At 35.9% G+C, this 19846-nt stretch overlaps 1 protein-coding gene across 1 annotated transcript in view; it reads right to left on the bottom strand.

The window, feature by feature from the left end:
- The window catches only part of AKT3 (AKT serine/threonine kinase 3), a 384719-nt gene that overhangs the window by 270140 nt on the left and 94733 nt on the right, over positions 1–19846 (bottom strand). The gene's annotated exons all lie outside the window — the stretch shown is intronic.

Raw genomic sequence — 19846 nt, 5'->3', positions numbered from 1 at the left:
CTATCATGGGACGGCCATATACCAAAGATATTATAAAAGAAATTGGAGTGAAAGTTTGTGCCAAATTGCTCCTTAGGTCACTTTTAACACTAAGATTTTAGGATATTATGATTTTACAGATTAGGAAACCAAGACTGACAGCTGTTAAGAGACACACCCATGGACCAGTCCTTTTGACTTTAAGCCCAGTGCAGTTCTAGCTAACTTATAGATTATACAGCATACATTCCACATTATACTTGTAAGAAATCCTGGAAACTCAAATCACCTTTAATAGCATTTCTGTTTTAAAATGCATGATAATGAAACCAGGACACTGAATTTACAAAATGTCATGATCTTCAACATGCACGGGACTAAGTGTAGCTTGAAGGAAGAGAGCCATATTCTTTTCATACTGGATGCTATGCCCAGGAAGAGAGAGGACCTTTCCCTTCAATCAAAGGTTGCCATTGCTACCTCAACAATGCCCAAAGTGCAGGTCAGGTAGTATCTTACCACTTGGATAAAAGGTAATTTCATCTGCAGCTGAGCTGCTGTAAACAGTGGGTAAGAAAACCGTCACACCTTACAGCCACTGCCACCATACATAAGACTTGGGACATTAGTATTCATCAGCCAGTGATTGCACATATTCTCTTCGTTATAATTTACACAGGAGATGAAAACTGGAAACATCAGGTCAGTCGTGTAGTATATTTTTAACTTACATGTATTATTAACTCTTCATTTTTAAAGCTTTTCTTAAAAAGCTATCTAAGCCACAATATTTAACCAATCTGCTTTTTTATTGGGTGATAAAATCCAGGTTTGAGGCACAAAAAGGTTAAATGGTATCAACTTAAAATATGAATAGTAAATGTAAATGTTAGTAAAATGAATTCATAAATGTTCTCCTTTTTAAACATTCTATGCACTATTTTACGTCTAAAACACAAGATAAACTTCACCTATATTTAGGCATTGTAAAAGTATGATATACTGTATTTTATATAGGCATAAAACATAGTCATAATTCAATTCTTTTCATGTACATAAGAGAATGACTCATTTCGGAAATAATCCGAGTAATGAATCTAAATTGCAGCACACACACGTAGGTTTGCAACTCTGCTCATTTAATAATGACACTTTTTTCTGAATATCATGTTTTATCAAGATATCATTAAACAAACCTGCAATAAGCAAAAAACACATTTGTAAACTGCATATGGAGTGAGGCAAAATTCCTATTTTTAAAACCAATAGTGTTTAAAATGCTATCCAACTCTGAGATTTGATTTTCTTATTTAACAATGACCCTACTCCTCCAGCTCCCAGGACTGCTCTCCTATATGTGCTTATACCGTAACTCCCTGCTCTCTCTCTCTTTTTCTTATCAGTTTCCTAACACATCATTCTAAATTTTTCTCACTATCCTTTATTCATCTCTCATCTTTTGAGTTACTTTCACATTGACTCCTCCTCCAACTGGAGCCAAACTCAATTTCTTACTGACAGTTCCACTTTGTTTTCTTGACTTCCACTTCCAATTCCTAACAAAGAGAATTAAATTTTGAGTAAACTAAATTATTCACTATAACAAATGTTCAGTGTATTCGTGAGCTGCTTAAAGAGATAAACCATGGGATCTTATTGGCTTAACACAACCAAAATTTTATTTAGGGCTCATGTAAAGTCAAACAAATACTCCTGATCTGTGGGTGGCTCTCCTCCAGGCAGTGATTCAAGGACCCAGACTCCTTCCTTCTAGAGGCTCAACCATCTCCTTGGCTTCATGATTGCCATTAGAAGAGACAAGAGAAAGAGGACTGAACACAGGAGACATTTATAAGCCATGCCTAGAAGTCACAAAACTTAATGCTGCTCATATTTCAGGGATCAGAACTTAGACTTATGGCTACACCTACTATCAAGACAACTGGGGAATAGAGCCTGGCTATGTAGGGTTGGGGTGAGAGGGGTATTCAAATGAGTTTAGTGAACAAGCAGCCAATCTCTGCTATATTGAACATCTAGTATATATTCTCAATAAATTCTGAACTACCTTACATTACAAGGGACACATAAGAAATGAAAGCAAATGTACAACTAAAAATGGTTAAAGTGGTAAATTTTATGTACATTTTACCACAATAAAAAAATTGAAAAAGAAATAAAGGGATGAAACCAGTCTCTGCCACTAAGGAGCGTAAATTTTTTTCCGTTAACACACACGAAACACTCAAAATCATTATCTCAACATAAGAAGTATTAAGTCAAATATGAGCAAGTGTCAAATATAAGTACAGTCTTCATGTGCTTTACCACCCGTATTACATAGAGTTCCATGATTTTTATCCAAATAGGGTCTCAACCTGACTGAGCCTACTTAATCTGGTCTAAAAGATGTGAGGAGGAAAAAAGCAGACTTGGTAATATCACAATATTGCCCTAATTCAAGAGTTTAACAAGTTAAAGAGGTACTCTCCTGAAATACAAATATCTTTCAAAACTATAAGCATAATAAAATTATGGATTAAAATTTGTGTCAAATCAAAATGCGAATCACCATTTTCTTTTAAACATCTTCCTAACTCACAGTGTACCTCTCAGAAAAAATAAGCACGTAAACCATTCTTTTAAAGTACCTGCTGCAACACATTCCACTGGCAAACAGGGTTACAAAAATAAGTAGTACTCTTACAATTCTTATATTTTCTTACTGTTTTTTATATCATGGTGAGAAAAGGGAATTAATAGCCCTGGAAATTTTATTATTCCAATGTAATCCTATTTGATACTTTCTTTAACAAAGTATCAGTATGTTCACAGACTCCAAAATGGTCAGTGCTAAAAGGAAACAGATATTAGTGTAGTGTTAGATAACACTTTCTGTTGCTCCTGGACAAGGTATATCAGAGATGAGATTATCCTACAGATAACTTTTTTAAAAAGATTTTTAAAACTAGGAACTATGATATGCTTCAGTTTTTATACCAAATCTGAATCTCTTCACATTAAATACATAATAAAATCTCTAAAAGAGCCAAGCATAAAACATTCCAAGTAATTTCCAAACACATTTTGGAAAGGAAAACATTTTAATTTTACAGTCACTAAAATTTACATAGCTTAAAAGGTCACAGCAGGTGTTATGTTATTCTCATGAACAAAATGTCTAACAGTAAGAACAATTCATACATTTTGACACATCTACTAAATTCATGCTGCAAGTACTAGACTGCTGGCTTAAGTTTTTATTGCTTACATTTGAACTTGTTACTGTAAAAGAGAAACATGCTATAACATTTTAGAGAAAGACATCTATAATTGAAACAGAAATGACCTAGATTTACTTTATAATATACAGTCATAATTCCATCAAAGCAGTTCCATCTAATTTTTTACATTTCTAAGACATATTTTATGCATTCCTTTGAGTTCAGACATATGAACAAAAATGCTAAGGAGAAAACAATATAATTGTCAAATTCATTTTACAGAAGACATTCCTCAATCACAAAACTTTCTATTTTCCAGTGACCACCATACCTCCCCAGGCCAAAGTCTTTAAATAAAGTCTGAGGGCCATTATATCACACATAGAGGGTCAACAAATTCTTTCCAACTAAAAAGAAGAAAAACTCCAAACTGGAGAACCCTGGATGAGAGTGCCCTGCCCAATCCCCACTGGAAGAGAAAACTTCTTCCAAAATGCAGAAAAATAAAGATTCATATGTTCCATAAAATGTCAACCAACTCAGAAGAAGAAATATCATGACAAATCATGCCTGAAATATTATATTAATCATGAGTAATATAAAACAAGTATTACAAAAAGTACCTTGTCTAGGAAGTAATTAATCTTTTTTAAGAAATGGATGAAATAAATCCGGGTACTTGTTTTGAAAATTATCAAAGCCACTTTTCATTCAACATTATATTGGGAGTTTGGGATTGACATGTACACACTGCTATATTTAAAATAGATAACCAACAAAGACCTACTGTATAGCACAGGGAACTCTGCTCAATATTCTGTAATAACCTAAATGGGAAAAGAAAAAGAATAGATACATGTATAACTGAATCACTTTGCTGTAGACCTGAAACTAACACAACATTGTTAATCAACTATACTCCAATATAAAAAAAAAAATTAAAAAAAGAAAGTTCTTTAAAATATGAAGATGGGGTAATTTGGAATTCATTTTTTTCAATGCCTCGGGCCTTATTTTCCAAGTTCCCATTAGGAACATATACCTGTTCTTTTTTTATTCTCTAAAAAATCACAGAGCTAGATTGAGCAAAGTAAATGCTTATTTTCCATTTCTTTCATTTAGCACTGAGAGTGAATAATTGATGTTTATTTTCCTTATTTCTGTCATTTAGCACTGACAGTGAATAATGTTTTAGAAAAATATCAACAGTTATATACATTATTAAGTTTTTGATTATAATGAACACACGTTATTTAAAAATCAATAAAGAAATAAAACTTATCTCAAAAATTTAAATAAATAAAACACTCAAAGTGAAACTGTTAATATGTATATGTTGTCTTTTTTTATATCAGTTTATAAGTAATAGTAAGGTCTGAAAGGTTTATAAAAATGACTAGATGCTGCTATATTCAAAATAAACAAACCATAAATATTTGACCTGGCTCTTACCAGAAGCATATTACAGAGCAGCCAAAAACTCAATCCCAATATAAGGAAAATAAAGTTGGCTGGCTTCTGAGAGTATTTTGAAGTGCTTTCTGTATACCTCAGTCTCACACTCAAACCAGGAGCATCTGTCCACCAACTGTCAAGATAATGTCTAGCCTAGGAGTTTTCCTGTATTAACCACTATTTATAGATTCCCTGTCACTATGCAAAAAAAAAAGAAGAAGAAGGAAAATGGGAAGGGGAAGGGAAAGGAGAAGGAGAAGGAGAAAATAATAAATAAAAAGCCATACTTCCAAAGCTATTTTCTTTTTCTATATGACATAGTAGAGGTAAACACCATCACTTTAAACCCAGGCAACTCTGAATCAACTGCCCCTCCACCTCCAGATCTGAGAATGCAAGTTAAATATTTTTAGACTTCTGATAATTCACTAGGTCCTATTAATACTTCTCACTTTACATTGTTATTGATTCAAGGATTTGACCCCTATACTCAAAGCCTATACCTCGCCATTATTTTCATAACCAGATATAAGGTAAAAGCACAATGCAGCCATCAACCCCTAAGGAAAATGGTACAACAAAAGATAGAGTATTTTCACAACAAAAGATAGAGTATTTTTAGATGACACTATAAAATTCAAGTTAAATAAAGTTGTCTCCCTCAAGAAACTTCATTTAAAGTTGATTTCTATGAAATGTACATCCTTTTTTCCCCACATCATATAAAACAAATTACATTTCATAACAAACATACAAACAGTTCTCAAATCACTCAGAAATGCTTTCCTGGGACACAAAACAAATCTCAACAAACTTAAGAGGACAGAAATTATATCAAGAATCTCTTCCAACCAAATCAGTATGAAACTAGAAATAAATTACAAGAAGAAAACTGGGAAAAACACAAACACATGGAGACTAAACAACATGCTACTAAAGAACCAACAGGTCAACAAAGAAATAAAAGTAGAAATCAGAAAGTACCTTGAGACAAATGAAAATGAAAACACAACCTTCCAAAATCTATGAGACATAGCAAAAGCAGTTCTAAGAAGGAAGTAATAGCAATACAGGCCTTCCTGAAGGAACAAGAAAAATCTCATATAAACAACATAACCTATCATCTAAAGGAATTAGAAAAAGAAAACAATAAAGCCCAAAGTCAACAGAAGGAAGGAAATAGTAAAGATCAAGATCTGAGTGAAAAGAGAGACAAAAACAAAAACCAAAAACAGTAGAAAAGACCAATGAAACCAAGAGCTGGTTTTTTGAAAACATAAACAAAATTGATAACCCTTTATCCAGGTTCATTAAGAAAAAAAGAGAGAGGACCCAAATAAACAAAATTAAAAATGAAAGAGAAGTTCCAACCAATATCACAGAAGTACAAGCAATCATAAGAGAATACTATAAATAGGTATACACCAAATTGTACAACATAGAAGAAATGGATAAATTCCTAGAAACATACAATCTTCCACGACTGAATCAGGATGAAAAAAATAATCTGAACAGACATATTAGTAGTACTGAAATTAAATAAGTAATCAAAAAACTCCCAGCAAACAAAAGTCCATGACTGGTCAGCTTCACTGGGAAATTCTACCAAACATATAAAGAAGGGTTAATACCTATCCTTCTCAAACTATTCCAAAAAATTGAAGAGGAGGGAACACTCCTATATTCATTCTATGAGGCCAGCATTACCCTAATACCAAAACCAGGATAAGGGTCCTACAAAAAAAGAAAATTATAGGTCATTATCTCTGATAAATATAGATGCAAAAACCCTCAACAAAACATTAGCAAATGTAATTCAACAACATATAAAAAGGATCATAGGGCTTCCCTGGTGGCGCAGTGGTTGAGAGTCTGCCTGCTGATGCAGGGGACACGGGTTCGTGCCCCGGTCTGGGAAGATCCCACGTGCCGCGGAGTGGCTGGGCCGTGGGCCATGGCCACTGAGCCTGCGCGTCCGGAGCCTGTTGCTCCACAACGGGAGAGGCCACAACAGTGAGAGGCCCACGTACCGCAAAAAAGAAAAAAAAAAAAAAGGATCATACACCATGATCAAGTGGGATTTTACTCCAGGGATGTAAGGATGGTTGAATATCCTTGATAAAAATTCACACCCATTCATCATAAAAACTCAACGAAATTGGTACAGAGGAAATACAGCTCAAAAAATAAAAGGCCACTTATGACAAACCCACAGCTAACATCATACTCTATGGTGAAAAACTGAAAGCTTTTCCTCCAAAATCAGGAACAAGACAATGATGCCCACTCTTGCCATTTCTATTTCACATTGCATTGGAAGTCCTAGCCACAGCAATCAGACAAGAAAAAGAAACAAAAGACATAAAAATTGGAAGCAACAATTAAACTGTCACTATTTGCAGATTACATGATACTATAAATAGAAAACCCTAAAGTCACCACCAAAAAACTATTACAACTAATAAATAAATTCAGTAAGGCTGTAGAGTACAAGATCAGTATATGGAAATTTGTTGCTTTTCTATAAACTAATAATAAACTATCAGAGAGAGAAAACATGAAAACAACGCCAGTAACAACCACATCAAAAAGAATAAAATACCTAAGAATAAGCTTAACTAAGGAGGTGAAAGACCTATAGTCTGAAAACTCTAAGACACTGACGAAGGAAGCTGAAGGTGACACAAAGAAATGAAAAGATATCCATGGGGCTTCCCTGGTGGCGCAGTGGTTGAGAGTCCGCCTGCCGATGCAGGGGACATATGGGTTTGTGCCCCGGTCCGGGAAGATCCCACATGCCATGGAGCAGCTAGGCCCGTGAGCCATGGCTGCTGAGCCTGCGCGTCCGGAGCCTGTGCTCTGCAATGGGAGAGGCCACAACAGTGAGAGACCCGCGTACCGCAAAAAAAAAAAAAAGGTATCTGTGTTCATGAATTGGAAGAATTAATACCGTTAAAATGTCCATACCACTTAAAGCAATCTACAGATTTAATGCAACCCTTATCAAAATACACATAATACTTTTTACAGAACTAGAACAAATAATCTAAAAATTTGTATAGAAACACAAAAGACCCCAAACAGCGAGATCAATCTTGAGAAAAAAGAATAAAGTTGGAGGTATCATGCTTCCTGACTTCAGACTATACTACAAAGCTACAGTAATCAAAACAGCATAGTATGGCACAAACACACACACATAGATCAAAGGAACTGAATAGAGAGCTCAGAAATAACCCCTGCACATATGGTCAATTAATCTATGACAAAGGAGTCAAAAGACACAATGGAGGAACATCTCCAATAAGTGATGTTGGGAAAACTAGATAGCTACATGTAAAAGAATAAAATTAGAACATTTTCTCACACCATATACCAAAATAAACTCAAAATAGATTAAAGACCTTAATGTAAGACCATAAAACTCCTAAAAGAAAACATAGGCAGTACACTCTTGACACAAGTCTTAGCAATATTTTTTTGGTTATGTCTCCTTAGGTAAGGGAAACAAAAGCAAAAAGAAACAAATGGGACCTAGTGAAACTTAAAAGCTTTTGCACAGTAAGGGGAACAACAAAATGAAAAGGCAACCTGCTAAATGGGAGAAGATATTTGCAAACAGTATGTCTGATAAGGGGTTAATATCCAAGATATATAAATAGCTCATACAACTCAGCATCAAAAAATCGAATAACCCAATTAAACAATGGGCAGAAGACTGGAATAGATATTTTTCCAAAGAAGACATATAGATGGCCAACCAGCACAGGAAAAGATGCTCAACATCACTAGTCATCAGGGAAATGCAAATCAAACCAAAATGAGATAACACCTCACACCAGTCAGAATGGTTATAGTCAAAAAGACAACAAATAATGAGCACTGGTGAAAGATGTGGGCCCCCAGTACACTGTTGGTGGGAATGTAAATTGGCACAGCCACTATGGAAAACAGTATGGAGGTTCCTCAGAAAATTAAAAATAGAAATACCACATGATCCCAAAATCTACTCCTGGGCATACATTCGAAGAAAATGAGAACACTAATTCAAAAAGATATATGCACCCCAATGTTCACAGTAGCATTATTTACAATTGCCAAGATATGAAAGCAACTTAAGTGTCCCTCAACAGATAAATGCATAAAGAAGATGTGGTGTACATACATACAGTGGAATATTACTCAGCCATATAAAGAGAATGAAATGCTGCCATTTGCAACATGGATGGGCCTGGAGAGTATTATGCTTTGTGAAATAATTCCAAGAAAGACAGATACTGTATATTTTCACTTATATGTCAAATCTAAAAAATAAAATAAAGGAATGAACATAACAAAACAGAAACAGACTCACAGATACAGAGGACAAACTAGTGGTTACAAGTGGGTAGAAGAACGGGGGAGGGGCAACATAGGAAGGAGATTAGGGGGTACAAACTACTAGGTATAAAATAAATAAGATACAAGGATGATTACATACAACACAGGGAATATAGCCAATATTTTATAATAACTTTAAATGGAGTAGAATCTATAAAAATATTAAATCACTGTGTTGTATACCTGAAACTAATATAACATTGTAAATCAACTGTACTTCAATTAAAAAAAAAAGTTTTTCTGAGCCATTGTACCAATACTGTGTTAGACTGGTGGGGAAGACAGGGTCCTTGTCCCTGAGGTCCTCGAAGGAAAAAGTCTACACCCAGGAAAAACTAAGACAATATGAGGCAGGCCCAAAATCAAGAAAGAGGGGGAAAAAACCACCAAGAATTCAGAGAAAGGTAAGACTACTATTTTCTACTTTACATAGAATCAATAACAAAATTGGCTGATGATATCTCTATTTTCAGTTTTTTAAGCCTACATACTTTTTTATTTTATTTATTTATTTATTTATTTATTTTTGCGGTATGCGGGCCTCTCACTGTTGTAACCTCTCCCATTGTGGAGCACAGTCTCCGGACACGCAGGCTCAGCGGCCATGGCTTGTGGGCCCAGCCGCTCCGTGGCATGTGGGATCCTCCCGGACTGGGGCACGAACCCGTGTCCCCTGATCAGCAGGCGGACTCTCAACCACTGCGCCACCAGGGAAGCCCAAGCCTACATACTTTTAAGCCTAATTAGAGAACTATTAAGTGAACAAATCAGTAGTCGATATCAAAAATTGAGAATCAATAAAGAAGTTAGTTTCTAAAGACATAGATTTTTCAAATACAAAAATGAGGAAAAATTTTCCACATTATAAAACTTACTGTACCTTAAAATTAGTTATACTTTTGACAAAATTATGTATTAAATAAATATCTATAAGCTGAAATGTATTTTTTTCATATTGATTTTCATCATAATTTAAGAGAATGAGTCCTAAACTTTAGTGTAAATATGAATTACCAGGGGCACTTAATATAAATATACTTATCTTGCAGGATCCCAAACGAAGACATTGTAATTCCTGTTTCTGGAAAATTGCACTTTTAATAAGTATCCCAAGGGATTCTAATACTGGTGGACTATAGCCCATCCTTTAAGAAATACTAACTTAAGTGCTAAATTTCTACTGGGAGAAGATATTTGGTCTTTCCAAGTCTGTTTTGGTTACTCTGCTGCTGGGCATTATAACAGATCTTAAGTTTGTTGAATTTGGAGTTCCAACTGGGGGATAACCTATTCCTCAATACAGAGGTCAAATCCACTTCATTTATTTATGAAAGGTATATAATAAAAGAATAAGACTGATTTTATATGTGTTAGAGTATGCTTAAGTAAATTCTGGCGGTAACATCTGGAAAAATATCCTGGATGAAAAGTCAGTTTTTCTCATCTGCCCCAAAAAGTTGGGTTAATATCATTTGACCTACCTACTAGATGTAAAAATAATTTTCTACATATAAAGTGAATTCAACTAATGCAGATAACAACCTAAAGCTACAGCAAATATTTAATACAGTCTTTTAGTAATACCTAAATTCAGTTTCTATAATAACTTACAAAGGTAACTTCTCAAAATAACAGAAAACGATTTTCCTGGAAAAGTTTGTAGTTGCTCAACTTATCAACCAATATTCTCTTTCTCAACCCAAGAGAAAGTTCTTTATCTATGGGCAAGTCCTCAGTCCCCACAGCCATAAAGGAGTTGTCAAAACAACATGAAAAAAAAATGGACCAAAGATATAAGGTTCCAGATGGGTCAACATGCTCAAATTGGGAGTCAAATTTGTCCTCTTTTATGGTTCTCATAGCCTTTAAAAGCCAAAGCATCCTCATGAAAAAGCAGGTAATTTGGTAGTGATAGGGATAGAGAGCAAAGAGGAACTCATTTTACCCAAATACCTGACATCCTTCAACCAATATATCCATATAAAATCAAAGCAAGGCAGATAAGGTTCTGCCAATCCTATGCTGTTTAGACGGTTGCACAGGTGGCCTGGCCAAGCCTCCCTGCCTGAGCTGAGGAGAGAATGTCAGCACTGTGGTAAAACCTGCCTCCTGTGGTGGGCCCACTCAGTCTCCAACAGATTACTTCCACTCCCCCAGGTCATGATAGGAAATGAGCAATTCACACAGTATAAATGTTTTTGGTTAATGTGAATGAATTAACAGTTTTCAAAAGGATCCCAACCTAGATAATACACACTGGGGCTGAATACACACACCACTGGTCAAAATCAGGACAAGGCTGTTCAACCTGACATCTGTTAAAGGAATAAAAATAAAGGGCAGACAACAGACAACATTTAACTAGGGTCAATCTTCATAAATCAGCCTACAATACCAAAGGTTTATTATTATAAGGATTCTTGCCCTTAACTGCAATTTATAAGGTCGAAACATGCAAAGCTGAAGCCCTATTCTTCTTGAAACAATGACTTAGGGGTATTTAGAAGTCAGGAAACCAAGTTTCACATCCTCTTAGGCCACAGAAAAAGAAACTCCACCCTCTTATTTCAAAGTATTTCTAGTAAAGAAAAAAAGTAAAACCAAGAAAATGAAGCATCATAAATATTTTAGAAACATTTACTCAAAAATTTAATAGATCTGATGCTGACCTGAGTTTTATAATAATAATAAAAATAATACAATTATAATACTGATTTGATAGTTACCCATAGTGCAATGTTGATATTTTATAAGAATTCAACTGTGTGGCCCTCAGCTACATCTCTTTAAAATAAGTGAAAAATCACCATTCCAACAGCTTAAAGTACCATGCTGCAACCCTATGACACTAAGCTATTCAATGGAAAGTTATCAACAGAGAGTTTGCTAAGATGCTTTGAATCCCTTACATGTTATCATGGTTCTTATACAATCCTAATCAAACACACACATGCGCATACATGCGCGCACACACACACACAAACACACACACCCTGTATCGGCCCACCTTAAACCAAACTTTGGTCCTCAATACATAACAACCTTGCCTTTTTCCCTCTAAGACACTGCCAAAGCTCTGTCCAGGTGGTATTCTCACTTACTGCAGCAAGCAAAAAACTCAGCTTTGTCTTACCAACACATTGTGAGGGAGATATCTGGAAAGGCAGCATTTGACACTATACCAATTATAAATTTTAATAATTATCAGGAAAATATTTATAGAGTTCTTGAGAACTTTCAGCTTGCTAATGCATCATACTAGCAATTGTGAATTTGGATTATAGAGCTTATTTTACCTAAAACCTTATGAAACAGGGCTAGACAGGCAATCACAATGCTCTTTTAGAAAAACTTCAGGTCACAAGCTGTCAATTCCTCAAGGTTTCAAAGGATAACCAGTTGAAAGAAAACTCTGAAACACTAAAATCTTAAAGCTTTCTAAGATTAATGAGTTTAAGGTACATATCCTAAAAATTACAAGGAAATATTTTTCCTTAATAGATTTAGTCTCACCTTAACAATACTACCTGAGAGGCTGAATATGAAAACAATGACCAGACTACACATTATGACAACAGAACTCTGACCTCTGCAACCAGCCCAGGAAGCCAAACTACAAGCTCTACAGCAATGAGCCCCGAACAGTCAGGACCTGGGCAATGACTAACCTTGCTCATTTTTGCCTCTGCTTCTAACTCAGGACCAACCAGAGAAAGCTAAACATGCTCCCCAAACCAATCACATAAGATGCCCACCTCTAGCTTCCCCATGCCAATAATCTCCAATCAGGGCACACCTGAAGCCTCCCTGTTTTTACTCCCCTGCCTGCCTTGGAGTATCAGGCAAATGTAAGTGAAAGTGGCTGACTCCCTTGCTGCTCAAGTTCTGAGTAAATAGTCTCCCTTTGTTCTCTTTTCAGGGTAGTCTATGTCAATTTCCACAACACAAAAGTACAGGTCTGAAAGGCTAGCTGTATTCTAATATATAAAAATAAATACTTCACTAATAAAATGTAAAATGCTCCCCCATGTACCACCTAAACTGCTGCATTGTACCTGGGTTATGGGCAGGACTGCTAACCGCTGCAGGAGTCTCAAATAGGCCAACACTGTAACCTCCTAGGGAGATGAAGTTAACAAGCTTCTTTTCTATGCTACTATATGAAAAGTCTCTTCTTTATTAACACCTCTAAATCAGAACTTCTGAAGTTTGACGGTACTAACAGAATATTTTATGCAGGGAGGAAAACCACACTTAGACCTCTAGAATGCTAAGTTAGTGAGTGACCATCTGTCTACAACTCTATAGGAATCAGGAATGGAAGCCTGAGTGGATGTGAGTGTGGAAGGGAGTGGGAAAGGAAAATAATTACCACAGCCTCATAGCTTTTATGGAAGGCTGCCTGAAATGCCTATGACCCTCCCTTTGCACTCATATTTCAAGATGCAAAATTTGAGGTCTAAATATTCCCACAACAAAGCTATTCAACGATGTAATACAAAGCTAGAACATTAGGAAATAAGAGAATGTATTTTGTTTCTTTGCATATAGATCTACTCATCTTAAACTTACAGTTTTTTTATACTGGTCTAAAAATCCTCCAATGTGGATTGAATTTAGCTGTCCAATAAGCTTAAATGTTTCTCAATCTCTGGAATTATTAAATATGTCTAATGTGTTTTTAAAAGTAATATCCTCAGACTCTAGTTGGTCTAGAAATTTGCTACTTAGTGGTGACTTTAAAGAGTTGTTGTATAACTGACACTAACTAGTTCATTAAAAAGAACAAGAGTTTGTGTACTTTTAAATAAAAACAACTCAAGTTCTAAAAAAAACGAGAACTAAATACCAATGAACAAACAAGTACCCTCAAAAACTATGTGGTAACACATCTATTGTTATGTGCTTTTTCCAATCAGTATTGTTATGGTTCTACAAAGATTCCAGTGCACCAGACTGTAGCTAATTATGTATATTCAAGTGATTAGCAAGCACTTGTTGCCTCTTTCACACCATCCTCCAAACAGCAGCCTTTGAGAGGAGAATAGACTGCAAATTTATTGAGAGAACACTGTTAATCCTTTGGGGAGAATGTAAATGTAAACAGGACTACTCTACATCAAGGTGCTTTGACAACAACAATCATCTGCATAAACACATGCTCAACAACAAACAGGTGTTCTATTTCACAACTAGCACCCATTTGATGCTTTCAAGTAAGCATAATACACAAACTGTCAGAAGTACTTTGAAACCAGCTGCAATTACTATAATTAGCTGCTTTCCTACACTTTATTTCCTTTTACCTGTTCAGTATCATGCAATGCCAACTCATACACTCTAAGTAAAATGACCAATTCGGGGCTTTCGCTCTTAAGGTATAGAGAGAGGACACACTAGAATCAATTCAAGCTAATTTAACTGGAACCTTCTGAAAAACAACGCAATCAAAAATACCAAAGTCAAAACTCAAAACTTTTGTTTTAAAGCACACACTGACACAAAAGATAGTTTTGTTTTGTTAAATTTATTTTCTTAATTATTTTTGGCTGTGCTGGTCTTCGTTGCTGCGCAGGGGCTTTCTCTAGTTGCGGTGCGCGGGCTTCTCACTGTGGCTTCTCTTGTTGAGAACAGGCTCTAGGCGCGCGGGCTTCAGTAGTTGTGGCTCACGGGCTCTAGAGGGCAGGCTCAGTAGTTTTGTGGCACACAAGCTTAGTTGCTCCGTGGCATGTGGGATCTTCCCAGACCAGGGCTCGAACCTGTGTCCCCTGCATTGGCAGGTGGATTCTTAACCACTGCGGCCAACAGGGAAGCCCAAAGATAGTTCTTTTTCAAAAGCTATTTAAAGTTTTGACTGAAGAGACAAATCAATACTGTAGTATTGATTAAATAGAAGGGGAAAGGGGGAAATACTCTAAAAATTTGTCAAAGAACAAGTAAAATGCAGTGCTAGTTATTCAACTGGAACACTAAACAGTAGTTAAAAGGCATGACCTACCAATAGTTATAGCTCTAATACATAGCATGGATACTGCCCAGAAACACAAATACAGAGTGAAACAAAGAAAATTTCAGAATGCTAAGAAGTAAAAGCTAACCATCATAAAAAATATCCAGTAATAAAATCCATATCTGTATAACTATAGATGTAAGTCTAAAGTCAGGATTTTCAAATATATTAACACAAAACCTAAAACCCACAAGAAGTCAAACATGGCAAGACCTCTGAACAGGAAAAATATGGCTAGTCCGATCCTTCTAAAATCCAATTCAGTGACAGATATGCCGGGAAGTCCATGAGGGCAGAGGCTGTGTCAACCCTGTGTGTCAGCATATCTCCTGTGCCTCGCTAACACTTCCAGTAAACGGTCAGTATCTGACCAAAAAAGAATTCATGAATGAAAGAATGTATGAGTGCATGAATGAGTGCATACAGGTCACAAATAAAGTGAAATGCTAGAATATTGTTTTTAAAACATGCGAGCTATGAAAAGGAAAACTAGATCATACTATTATTTTAAAGTATTTGTTAAAATATCATTTTTGTAAGATATTTAAAACTTTACAGGCTAATCATACTGAAAATAATTAGTAATATTATCTTACAGCAAAAAAAAATACTGTTCTCTTTCCCCTCATAACATGTTCCTTCATTATCAGACATTACTATAGCACGCCCAGAAACAAACTTTAGCATCTGAGTGGCTAAGTCTTCCTAGCATCATCATCATTTTCGTAGTCATCACTGTCATTGTCATCACTGTCATTATTATTAGTCTTTCCAGCAATTTCTATCCTTTTGAATTAGACTGAGCTGAAGTAAACACATGTTTGACACAATCATATGTGAAAACAAAATTTCAATTCAATACAAGGGACACATTTCAGAAGTACCAGAAAGGAGAGGAAGAAAATGATGGGTATGTGAGATGGTACCATGGGAAATTAAGCAGAATGGCAGAATGAATTTGAGGTTGAAAATTAATAATTCAAATATCATCAAAAAAGTGACATTACATCCTTTTGCTAGTGCTAAATGCAAAATATGTCCTAAGTAAATATTAAGTATAATGGTAATTTAGGGGGAAATACATTTAGCATTGGTTATATTTAGTCTAAACTATCTGCCAAATATTTATTTTTAAAAATACAAATCTGTAAACATAAGAAAATGTAAATACCAGGCAGGAAGCTTGAGATGAGGTAAAAAGGTATATGCTTTTTTTTTTTTTTTTTTTTGCGGTACGCGGGCCTCTCACTGTTGTGGCCTCTCCCGTTGCGGGGCACAGGCTCCGGACGCGCAGGCTCAGCGGCCATGGCTCACGGGCCCAGCTGCCCCGCAGCACGTGGGATCTTCCCAGACCGGGGCACAAACCTGTGTCCCCTGCATCGGCAGGCGGACTCTCAACCATTGCGCCACCAGGGAAGCCCAAAAGTGTATGCTTTTGTAGTCAGATACTTGACTTCAAATCCTGGCTCTCCAACTATTAACAGTGTGGCATAAAGTTAATCTCTCTGAAGCTCTATTTCTTTCTCTATAAAGTTGGACAATAATAATGCCTACCACACAAAGTTGTTACAAGGCTTAAATTCCATAATATATATAAAGCAGTCAGCATAGTGCATGGTACGTACTATATTGAGTGACTGATAAACGTTAGAAATTACAACCACTAACCATTAGCAGCTTCAATAATCAAGATTCAAATTCCAAAAAACTGAGGTCAAGGAAAAAAATGGCTAGGCTTGATGCCCAGTGTTAATGAAATTTCCTAGAAAAGAAAGGTACTAAAGGAGGCTGAACGAAGCAAAGTCGCAGAAGAAAATGAAAAACAAGAATTAGGAAGAAAATGGCTCTACAGATAAAGGTTTAAAAGTCAGGAAAACACCAGCTGTAGAGCAATTTTGTTCTTAAAGATATTTCAAAGGGAAAAGAAAACAAGAATGGAGAATACAGTAATAGGAGAATCTTAAAGAAATCAGGAAACTTGGAAAGTGCTAAGATAAAGACGGAAGCCTAACTGCAAAATGAGAAAGTCAAGGCATATGCCAATTTAAAACAAAACAAAACAGAGAGAGGTACAAAGACTTTGCTCAAGATTCCTCTACTTTATGGGCTTCCCTCGTGGCACAGTGGTTGAGAATCTGCCTGTCAATGCAGGGGACACGGGTTCGAGCCCTGGTCTGGGAAGATCTCACATGCCGTGGAGCAACTAGGCCCGTGAGCCACAACTACTGAGCCTGCGCATCTGGAGCCCCCGTGCTCCGCAACGAGAGGCCGCGACAGTGAGAGACCCGCGCACCGCGATGAAGAGTGGCCCCCGCTCGCCGCAACTAGAGAAAGCCCTCACACAGATACAAAGGTAAAATAAATAAATAAAATTTAAACTGTTGATTCATTCATGTAATTAAAAAAAAAGATTCCTCTACTTTCAAAAACCTCAAAGTCCATCTGATTGCATTCAGAAGGATGCTACCCATATTTTTCTATTTTCTTCCCAACTTCCCAATGGAGAGTACCCATGCAAGTGGCACTTTGTGGATACTTACAAATATGTGCTGAATAAATGAACTGTGGCACACTTGAATAGCATATGTAAAATATTATCTGAATACAGTCCCTTCCTCATCGACTACCCAGCCCAACGGATCTACTTTCCCTTCCAGAAAGGTGGGAGATTCCATTCTGTCATACTTTTGTTGGTCCCCTTCCAGTAACCTGATTCCCCTCACACTGTAGCAGGTAACTTACTCTTCCTTTAAGTCTCAGTTTTACCTTCACAACCTCTAGAAAGCTTTCTTGACTCTATCATGTACAAGACATATGAGCTTGTACAAGTCACTTCAGAGCACTTACCAAAGTGTGGATTCAGTTATATTTAACTAAAGAAGATGATAAGTAGAAAGAGAAAAAGAAAAATGAAGAAGTAGAAGGCAAAAGGAAAAGTGGGCACTCAAGGCAGGGATGAACAGAGTAAGAAAGGAGAAAGGGTAGATTTCCTTAATGGGACATTAGTAAAACAAAACTAAAGTCCTGTTTTAAGAATTTCAATACTTTCCTCTTGATAAAGGTTTTACATTAGGTAAGACAACAGAGTCCACTAGGGAAGTAACTGGGTGTCAATGATGAAAATAATATTTTGCTATGAATCAGATGAAATGAAATCAAGGGTCAAAAAGTGTCTTCATCCTAATCTGCGAATTAAATTCACACATAAAAACTGATCAGTGCTGAAGTAGGGCACAGTTGAAAATTATAAAAAGATTCCAGAATACTGTAGTACTTTAGTCTTTTTATACAAATTAGCTGTTCACTTAAAAACAACATAGAGTAGCATTCTGACCAGTGATTAAGATAAACTAATATACTCAAATTGCACCAACTACATCTATAGCCCAGCAAAGTTAAACAGAAGAAAGCAACAATGAATAGACTCGTCACCAAAAAAGAAATGTTTGTTTTTGCAGGTTAGCTCCACCATTTTTTTCACATTTGCATCCTAATAGTTCTACTTGGTCTCCCCATTATGCAACAGTTCTTTACAATACAGCCAACTTCCCTGACAACTGGGTTCCTTTGCCAGATTGGCTTTGTCTAAATCCTAAAGCTGTGCTTGGCTTTGCACTGAGCCCAGTGGCTGCCTGTGATTTGAATGCCAATGAAGACTACAGACCCTGTTGTCTCACAAGTCAGAGACTGAAAGATCTCTTTGGGGTCAACAAACTGTCTCAACTACTTTCATAAGCTTAAGAGACTGGAAAATGAAGCTAGAAATGCATCCTATTTCTTAGAAGGCCAGCAGGAAAAAGTATTTAATGTTTAACATTCATCAGATATTTTAGGGCTTCAGCTTTAAAGATGGGCTAGTAAACCTTCACATGTAAATAAAGTACTTGTTCTTTTAAATAGAAATAAGCTTAATCTTAAAGAAAACATGTAAAAAATTTTCAATTATATCAAATTGGATGGTGTTGAGAGACTTCATATACTCAAAATTATATAAAAATCTTGTGCCCCACACTTCCTACTTGGTAACTGATGGAAGGAGATTAATGACGATATAAAGATGGTAAACTGATTACACTGTAAAATTTGGCCTCCAGCTATAATCTAAGAAATGCAAAATTATGTAACTCTAAAGAGCCAATTCTTAGGTAATACCTACTAAACGGCAAACATTAAAAATGCTAAAAAAAATTCAATAGTACAAGCAGAAAAAAACTGCTACATTGATTTAAATTGTCAATGAAAAATAACATGTATTTTTTTTTTGTTTAATTTGCTATTCAGGTACTACTATGCATTTACTTATATTTTAGTGCTTTGAGGCTCCCTTTTTCTCCTTACAACTAGTTTGCCACCTCTCTTATTTAATCAAATGCCAAATCCTATCTGTTTTACCTCCTAGATAGTTCTCAAAGTTATCCACCTTACCCTGTTGCCCCAACCCTAACTCAGATCATCCTGATGTCTCACTTGGATTCTTCTAAGAGCCTCCTACCTGATCTCCAGCCAAAGTCATCCAACAGATACATAATGCAAGCCACATATGCAATTTTAAAATTTCTAAAACCACGTTTAAAAAAGTAAACAGGTAAAATTATTTTAAATAATATATTTTAATTAACCAACTATATCCAAGATACTATCATTTCAATAAGTAATCAGTAAAAACACTGAGATATTTTACATTCTTTTTTTCCCAAAGCATGAATTAAAAACCCAGTATGTGTTTTACACCTACAGTACAACTCAATTCAGATGCTGTATTTTCAACAGGTTAAGTGGAATGTAATCCTACCAAAAC

This window comes from Tursiops truncatus, chromosome 1, assembly GCF_011762595.2.
Source record: "Tursiops truncatus isolate mTurTru1 chromosome 1, mTurTru1.mat.Y, whole genome shotgun sequence".
Classification (NCBI taxonomy): domain Eukaryota; kingdom Metazoa; phylum Chordata; class Mammalia; order Artiodactyla; family Delphinidae; genus Tursiops; species Tursiops truncatus.
Note: the sequence above shows the minus strand (reverse complement) of the source record. Positions and strands in the feature narration are given on the sequence as shown.